The sequence below is a fragment of the Pundamilia nyererei genome, unplaced genomic scaffold, assembly GCF_000239375.1.
Source record: "Pundamilia nyererei isolate P.nyererei 1_Seehausen unplaced genomic scaffold, PunNye1.0 scaffold00141, whole genome shotgun sequence".
In the NCBI taxonomy this organism is placed as follows: Eukaryota; Metazoa; Chordata; class Actinopteri; order Cichliformes; family Cichlidae; genus Pundamilia; species Pundamilia nyererei.
Genome location: NW_005187542.1, coordinates 860,226 through 869,769, shown reverse-complemented (window position 1 = coordinate 869,769; position 9,544 = coordinate 860,226). Strand labels below are relative to the sequence as shown.

The following is a 9,544-nucleotide window of genomic DNA, read 5'->3' as shown; positions in this document are numbered from 1 at the left end:
GCCCTCTAGCTGCCATCAGCCTAACTACACTGACCGGCTGCATTAACATCTACTGTACAATGCAATTACACCACAAGTCCCACTGAATGTACACTGCTAGACCTCCACCTTTTCTAGAGCACTTCTGGAGTTCCCATTAACATCAGTGCCTGGCAGTTGTGTATTGTGTTTATTGGATTCATTATGCAGCTGCAGTGCAGAGTCTGGGACAAATGTCCAAATTAGATTTTATCCCAGCAGCTTCTGTACATTATGAACTCTTAACAGCAGTCACGCAGCGTGCTCCTGCTTGAGGGGAAAAGCATTTTCAAGAGTTCAAAGGTCAGAACGATCTTTAAACTCCATTTAAGGATTCCAGTGGTTTTGCCACAGTGAGAAACAGCTATTCCATGTCTGTCATTTTGTGGTACTTTGAGCTCAGCTTTGCATTTTGCAAAAACACTGAAAAGCAAATCAGATGCTCTAATGTGGTGATTAGCCAGTGCCGCTGAACACAGTACTCAGTTTGACCTGAATTTGGGTCCTGGTGAGTACTCCTGTGGGGAAATAAATGGCTCCTCAGCTTTTTTCACTGATTTGTTACAGATCAAGGCAGAAAAAAAGCTCATTGCTCAATCACAAACAATGCACAGGCAAAGCAAGGGTATCCTTTTAGTTAATATAAAATGATGAAGAACTTTTACACATGGCAGCCAAGATATCAACTTTTTCAAGTTCTGTGATTGTGGCCATTTTTGCTTATTTTCCCCCATGAAAAGTATTTAAAAATGTTTTTTACGAGGTGTCTAAGTCACTACTCTCTTTCTGTTTGACCTTATACCATCAGTAAAACTTTTTATGTCAAATACCCTAATGGTTTTCAAGGGCAGTTCTACAGTGAGGTAAATTGTCGGTCCAAGCAACAATAACTAACTTCCCGCTGTTTTCACAACACCAGCATTCACTGCCTTTTTCACATAGCATATACGTATATTTATATTAGTTGAATACTATAAGTTACTATACATGCCTTACCCTCTCCACCAGCCTCTCCTCGCTTCACAGTGTGAAAACCTTTTCAGTTTGTTTTGATTGTTGCCTTCACATTCATGTTTAAGTGCCTGTGTGAAGGTGTAACATGCAAGACATCCCAGACGGCAGCTAGAGTTGTTTTTTTGTGTGTTTTTTCCTTTTGAATATCATACCTAGAGGTCTCCAGTTCAACCTTTGGTGATGAGTCTTTGATGAAAAATAGAGGAGTTAGCAGTCAATGATACATCCTGCCTGCAGTTCTGAGGAAAACTCTGTCAGCTCATGAATACTTCAAACTAAATCATCCCTATAGACATTTTAAAGAACAACATTTGTAGAGCTGTCATTTCAGTGACTGCTTTATTACTGTTGTTTTTAAAGAAACTACATTTTCATGTTTGTATACGTAATTTTGTTCAATACATTATAGTAATGCTGTTTACATTTTGTGTACTTCCACCCATTTATCACCTATATGAGTATTTTTTTCTAGTTTATTTCATACTCGCTGTCTGCATGTATTTATATGGCCTGATCTCGCCTTTGTATTCTATTTCTTCGCTCTGTCTTGTTACTGTTTGTGGCTCCATTGACCCCGTTCCAGGGCGATCATTAAAGTTTCATCTTATCTTACATCTAAAGGCCAAGAAGGATAGAAGAAAAAAGCCATCTGAACTGAGAAATGATGGTGGATATCAGAAGTGTTAATCACAGTCTACATCTCGTCCTGTTGTCCCTGTGTGCACCATCTGACACGGCAGGCGAGCTTAAGCCAGTCTCCATTTATATTGAAAACTTGATGGAACAGTGAAATCAGGGCACAGTGATGGAAATTCTGGCCTCTATGTGAGAGATGTCTTCTTCTGTCTATTTTAGTTGACCTATCAGTTAGGTAGAAGTTTTAAGAATTTGACCCTGTATTTCTCTGTCCTTAAACCTACAGTACAGAACAGAGAAAAAATCTGACCTTAGCCATCAGTAAAACTCTGCCTTCATGTTTTATTTCATATGAATTAATAGCTTTCGAGTCCTGAAAACATCTGGTAAACTACTATGTTTTTCTTGTCCAAATACTTCTCACTCACCATTTGATCCTAGACGAAAAGGTTTGATCTTTTTTTATCTTATCAAACAAAAACGTGCACAATTCTTATTTATAAAGTTTTACTTCAAAGAATGCCCAATTTCCTCTTCTCCCTTGGTACATTTAAATATAGTACTTACAATGTCAGGTCACAGGACATTTTAGCACAAGTTGCACCTCTTAATAACGCTGAACTTAGCCAAACTAGGTTAAAAAAAACTGCTTTATACAAATAAAATGAACTGAATGAAAAATAGAAACTACATTCTCTCTTTTTTAATCAGAATATTTTAAAGGTTATACCTGCAGTATGTATTTGTGTTTTGTTTTATGTCTGTCTAGTCTCAGATTGTATGTTTTCTGTTCACAAAGCAATCCCCATCTCAATGAGATTTCATTTTTAAATAAAGAATTTTAAATGTAATAATAATTTGCCAAAGGCCAATAAACTGAATGCCATTTCAGCCCCTTTTAACATGCACTCTTTTTCATTTCCCTATTAAAATATGAACTGAATATGACTATTTTAATAGGACAATCTCATGTCTTTGCCCCTTCAGTTGCTCACCTCACTAAAAGATATGACTGTTTTGGAAAATGTCCTAAACAGTGAAAACATAAGGGGGAAAAACTGCAAACGGTGAAGGAGAGGAAGCCTCTAAGACATTAAAATGGGATCCAAACACAGACTCAGTTTATAAACTATATTTTGATAATTATGTGATATGATTAAAAAGTGGTGGGTGTGTCCCCATAGACCATAATTACCCAAATATTAAGGTAACTATCAAAAAATAGTCATCTGACTAACCTGCATTAGGTTCCATTCATTGTAGGGTCAAATCTCACACATAAAGTGGCCGATGTCTGAATCACTAACAAACTGGGGAAGCAGCATGTTTCACACTGCCCCTGCCAGTCTAATAGCAGCAGTAGCTCCTCCAAGTTTCATGAAATTAGGTGGTATTATCAATATTAGTTTAGTTTAATCATTTTTAAGACTTGATTGACTAATAGCATATTTTTTTTGGGGGGGGGTTCAAGAGATTTAAGAGATCCTTCATCTGATGTTTCACTTAGGACCTTTAATTGGTAACCACGTTACCAACAAGTTTAATACAATTCAGCTTGAAAGTTTTTATGTTATCCTGCTTGAGTCAGATAAAATGGAAAGATGACATTGAAATCTTACTAATGTCTCGGTTCTGACTTTCCCTGAACTGAAGCATTATGAGTTCTTCCTTTAAACATATTGCTTGTTTTGATCTTTTAAACATCATGCATTTTTTCTTATCACATTCACAATTTCTGCTGTGTTGCTAGGCAACTTCTACCTAATTAAGAGCGGGTTTAAAAGGCGCAGCCATGAGTTTGAGCTTGGGCAAGTTTTTAAACTAAGAGAGACATTTTATTGACTGTTGTAGTGAAAATAAGGCGCTCTCGTTAAATTGTCTTTAGTCCTGTTATTCTTTGTAAACATAAACTTATTTTTGCTCGTGTTTTTTGGCTTTTTGGCTTTAAGACTTAAAGGTCTGTATCTGAGGCTTAGCTGTTGCTGCCTTGACCAACAGTAAAATAATACAACATACATATGACATTAAACAGAAAACATCGCATTTTCTCTCCCACGCTGCTTTGTTCAAATCACATAGATTTGTTTAACATAAACATTTCATCTTTAGTTAAGAGTGGAAAATCCTGAAAAACAGGTAACAGTAAATGTAAAGATACATAATGAACTGAACAATGCTTTAATGCTGATTAATAACATCAAACGCAAACACTGGAAATAACAGCAGTGAACATTTTCAGTTAAAACATTACTTAGACAGCTCTGAGAAACTGGGAACCACAGAGAAACAAAATTATGCAGTTTTCATCAATGTGACATGCAGAGGTCTTAAGCACCACTGGGTGATCTGTGTCAGTCTTTTTCCTAATTGATATTTTAATATTTCACAGGTGAACCACATCCTGTACCATGGAGCCTGTACTATGAAGCAACATCAACTTACCCTGTGTCCTGTTATCTGTCTTCACTATACTTAATAAGAGCAATCACACTGAGTGGTGGCACAGCGTTCTTTATCAACTCGGTAAGTCCTATTTTTTTTTCTATGTATCCGTTAAGGGTTCCCGGGCTAGGCCAGAACTGCATGATGCCCAGCATCTAGACTAAGGATGAAAATTGTGGTCCAGCTGACAGGAGCCACCCAACCAAGAGCATTTGAGGAGACGCTTGCAGATGTGAATACTGCCCTATGCAACATCCCCACTGCCAGTTTCACTCACTGAAACCAATGAGCTCATATATGCTACTGCAACAGAGGAAAACCCCCATGGGGAAGAATGCTGGAGGCTAACTCAGGTGCAGAAATACGTCATAAGAAACAGGAAAAGAGGTACAACGAGATGTCCATAACTGAGGCTCAAGAAACTGCTAAGCAAAGACTCAGAGCTCTGGCTACTGGGCTAAAGAGAAATATCAGAGAGGCAGAAGCCAAGGCAATAAATGTGTTCTCTGAAGAACCATCCATGGTTTACAAGTGAATAAAAGCAGAAGGAGATAGCTGAAACTGGGGAAAGCTGGAAAAACATCTAGGAGAGTGAGATGAAGAGCATGAACCAGTCAACATCACAAAGGCAGACATCTAACCAGTCTCTGGAATGAAGAGATGAACAGCACCATCACCAAACATGACCTACATCTACTGTACCTATTTTTGTCTTTTTTTGGATTTAACATGAACTGGTGTTTGCTCTAATCATAATTTCCCTAAGGGTACCTCCCCAAGGCATTAATAAAGTTTGATTCTATTCTTCTATTCTATTCCTAAAGGAATAACAATTGTAATCATGACGGATCTTTCCAACCGCAATTACCTCTCTCACCACAACATGGAAACTCCTCTTAGACATTACATCAACCACCTGAGCAGGAACATAAGACAATACAACATCAGAGGTCTGTGTAACAAGAGTGCAGTCCTAGGAACAGTTAAGATATTGTGCAGAACCCTCAGAGTCCACGGCCTCTAATCGAGGTTGAGTTTAAGGAGCACACATGCCACCTCCAGGGAGTGGGACTTTTTTGTATATATATGAGCAGTACAAATCCAAGTTTTAAAAGTCCCCACTACTACATGGATGAATTGTACAATTTAAAAAGTATTTAAAAAGTATTGAAATATTGAAAAGTAGTATTAAAAAAGTATAACACTAATCCATTTATTTAATGAATTCTTTGGCTGTATCGTTAAGACAGTAGCGTTATTCTTGTGACTGCAAAACTCTTGTTCACAGTGGAGGAGATTAAAGAACAGGAAAACAGAATTTGAACTGAGGAGGCTCTGGTCAGCAAGGACATGGCTTTGCTGTTGTAGAATTACTATATGAAAGAAATGCGCCCTGCGACAGACTGGCGACCGGTTTCGACCGACAGCTGGGATAGCCAGAAGAGAATGGATGGATGGATGTCACTCATGCTCAGCTATATGCCCTCTTACTATCCACAAACTGGGATCTTTGATAGACTGTAACACTAATTTCCAGAGAAGTGTTTGATCAGTAATCAGTGGTTTCTTAGATCTTGAGCATAATCTACCCTGAAGCAGAAAAAAAGCTACATTGATGTTGTTTCTGTGAACGGCCATAGTGATCAGTTATAGCAGTGGTGGTGGGTAACACTGTGTTCAGATATTCAACGTCACAAGGCACTGTAATTGTATCTACATTTCCCATATCTGTGTGGCTAATCGACACATTACGACACTATTGCATGTATACAAATGTTGATTGCTGGAGTGTGTGATTGTGATGACCTGACTCTGTCCAGATACCAATTGAGGCTGAATTAAAAGACATCATCATGCGTTGTCTCAGAGGTACCATTCGATGCGTAGCCCGGGTCATCAAAATGTCCCTGTCTGTAAATTTCTCAATCCTTAGTATCAGCACTACAAGTCTTAATGAAACACCTGCTATCATGACATAATAACACCATCTGGGTATTATAGAAACAGTGAGAATTGGAGATGAAAAACAACAGATGATATTTAGGAAATTGAGAATACAGTGTAAAGAGAGACATATGAATGAGAAGCTTTGTAATTAAACAAGAGACTACAAATAATTCCTCAGCATGCACAACAGAAAATCTTTATTCATGCCATTCCCATTCCTGCCAAAATCTTTAGCCTTGGATATATGTGTGTATTTCTCAAACAGTGTGTGTGCTGGATTTATATCCACAGTTGCTCCCTCCACTGTGAGACCTGATCCTGTCCTTACGAGAAGCTATTGGACTGGTTGTACTGAGAGATATTGAGTGTCTGCTGCTCTTCTCACTTACTCATCAGAATGAACTGTGATTTCACTTCTATGTGACTGTGTAAAATGCAGAGGTATCTATATCTTGCATTATCTAATCCTAAATGTTTCTTATACGCTCTTATATAAATAATTTAAAAAATGCAGTGTCTTGTTACAGTTATATATCTTTTTCTTGTCTGTTTGTCGTGCCCGCATGGCAGTAGGAAGATACATCACTGCAAGCTGCTTTCTCATATGTATCAGCAGATACATGGCTCATAAAATTCACAACACAGGGGATGATACAAATGTGCACTGTAGCTGTGTTGACTTTAAACAGATAGCAGATCCTTCACTCGTGGCTGTAAAAGCTGACAGTGAACTACATCTTCCTGGACTGAAGTATGAGTGATGTGAGTGACAAAAGTTCTCGCACTGCTGTCACGTGTCCAGTTTTCTGTTTCATAAGGAATGTCATGGTTACAGGTGTGTAAATATGTTAGAGATAAAACCAAAACAGGTTAACTGATAAAAAATGCCCCCAAAGGCATCAACAGCACAGATATAGCGGAAACTATCCACAGAGCAAAAAACTATTTCTGCTGTTGCGTTGTGGTAATTTGACATTTTAAATACTTTTTAAATCAGACAAAATTCAATCTTCACAATTCCAATTTTTTTGAATGAATTGAACTGAACTGAATAAAAGAAAAAAAACAAGCTGTGTGCAAGCACTTGGGTGACAGTGGGGAGGAAAAACTTCATTTTGTCAATGCGCTTCATTTTCTTTTTGGGTTTTTTCTTTTTCTTTGCTTCCCCACTTTTGCTTGTTTCTCTGCTATTGGCTCCTGTCCTGTCTTATTTTGGTCCTGAGGATTTTCTAATTCAGTAATGCTGGCCTCTGTTTCTTGTTTTTTTCTTGTCTCTTGCAGAGACTGCAAAGTCTCCCGCAGTACGATCTTTTCTACGTCTGTTTCTCTGTGATGTTTGCGTTCTCCTATTTTTGCTTCTCTACGATTTCCAGGTAGGAAGCTTTGGTCTTTTCCAACTCTTGTTTCAAGTTCTGTGTCTTCAAATCCTTTTTTCACGCAGGGCCTCAGTGGCGCAGAGTTTGGCTTTGAGCTCTGCGATCTCACAGCGGATTCTCTCTTCTTGTTCTTTGCGTTTTGCAGCTTCCTCTTCCTGATGTTTTTGAGTTTTGAGAATTGTTCGATCTCTTCATGCTGCTTCTTAGTTGTTTTCAGCTCTGTGGAGTCTGTGTGTGGAGCTTCTGCTGTTTGTGTTGAGGTCTCCAGACTCAGCTCTGCAGTGGTGTTAGCTGTCTTGCTGTATTCAACAGAAGCTTCAGTCACCTCAGGGGTGAAGTTCTCCTCAGTGTTAGACTCGGGTCTGCTCCTACGAGCCTCTCCCAGCTGTTCTTGAAGCTCTTGAATGGCTTTTTGTAAATTTCCTCTGCAGTACTTCAACTGCAGGTGAAGCCAGTGGTTCTGGGTCTTGTACTTTGTGGTTTGCAGATACCATTTTGCAGTGATTTTCATCACAGCAATCTCCTCTCTCATGTTATATGGAGGTCTGCTATCATTGGGTATAAAATGTGGATTTGGCTGATGTACTGTAGCCTAGGCCTGAATATTTGCTCATTGTGTGTTCCTTCACAGATCGTTAAAAATATTTTCTATTTGCCCAGCCAAATTTGGAAAGATTCTTTGTCGTAATTATTTCCATCCTAATGAAAATAAGAGATTGTTTGAAAGTTTCAAGTTTAACACTTCCCAGTTGGGATATTTGGTTATTGTGTTGTATCAAACTGGAAGTCTGGACTGGGAAACGTTTTTCATGGGCATCCACTCTGGACAAAAATGAGACTAGTCATTAAAAATTAGAAATGACTTAAAACATTTATTTACAACATCATGGATTTGTGTATTTCTGACACCGACTTCATTGGTGTGTCTAGTTTTTGTTCTTTTTTTGTCTGTCTGGTTTCTCTGTTTCTCTGTCCTCATTCTGTCTTGCTATAGTCTTGTCTCCCGTTCCCTGTATTCAGTCAGTCTGAGTCTGTGTGTTTTCCATGTTTTCCTGTGACTGGCCTCTGTTTGTTTCCTGCTTTATTCTGATAGTCATTTGTCCTGTGTGCGTCATGTTCAGTTTTGTTTTGCCTGTCTCATCAGGTGCATAATGTTCAGAGAGGGTGGTTAAATTCCCTCAGAAGAATGATGGTCTGTGATCTTTTAAAGGAATCTTATTCATGTTTTCGACTCCATATTTTTTCTTAGGCTCTATTAGAGTACCAAATTAACCCCAACTTCTTATACTGGGCCTTGGTGCAGCTTAGTTCATCCACTATCTAACACAAAATAGTAATGACCCCTTTAAATGGAAGGAACTTCCCTCCGTTTTAGGTAATTCAAGTGGTCTAAAGATGGGGCATTATAAATGAAAACTGATGTAAGCTGATGTTTTCTGATATACGTCCAATTTTCAGTGAATGAATTTTTGCACAGACGTATTTTGACTGTGAAAGACTGCAAAAATGTGCCTTTGCAATAATGAACTATTCCTTTGATTTTTTTTTCAGAAGTAGGTCTTTGTTTGTTTTATTTTAGTCTGGTCTAACTACATCAACAATATGAATTAAAATACCAGCTCTTCTTTTCATCAAGAGTCAGTCAAGCTTAAGTAACCAGCAGAAAGGTCTTCTTCACAACCATTATGATTCTCGCCATCTAATAGGTCACCCCTTGATTAAATGTAATTACAATGAGCAATGTTTCAAATAGCAATTAATTAGCCTAATTAAACCAATGGAAAGATGATCGCTACGCTCTTAAAACTGACTATGGGTGCTTTAATTGGTGATTTAATGCACGCTGCAATGCAGGCCTGGTCACTGAATGGTAAAAATTACATTTCCATATTATTGCGTATTGACTGCTGTAATTCTGGTCCGAGTACAGTGCGGAGAAACAGTCTACTCTAAAATTTGTCGCACTGTAACGTATTTCATAACCTTTTTTCATGTCAGCCTCAGCTAATTTAGTTTGTCTATGTACTTGTACAGTATATACTGAGTCTGTATAATCCCATATAACATTTTCTATGCTATAATGTATGTTGTATTACATAGTCCATAATTTC

General features: G+C 38.1%; 1 protein-coding gene across 3 annotated transcripts in view; it reads left to right on the top strand.

Annotated features, from left to right (window-relative positions):
* LOC102199769 (beta-1,3-galactosyltransferase 1-like) overlaps positions 1–9,544 on the top strand; it is a 206,011-nt gene that overhangs the window by 141,337 nt on the left and 55,130 nt on the right. Inside the window, exons 3-4 of one of the 3 annotated variants that reach the window (XM_005744244.1) lie at positions 4,058–4,191; positions 7,339–7,430. The gene's annotated coding sequence lies outside the window, so the exon portion shown is untranslated. Of the gene's footprint in view, positions 1–4,057; positions 4,192–6,390; positions 6,499–7,338; positions 7,431–9,544 lie in introns of those variants that run through there. The other 2 variants (XM_005744245.1, XM_005744246.1) reach the window with 2 other exon arrangements.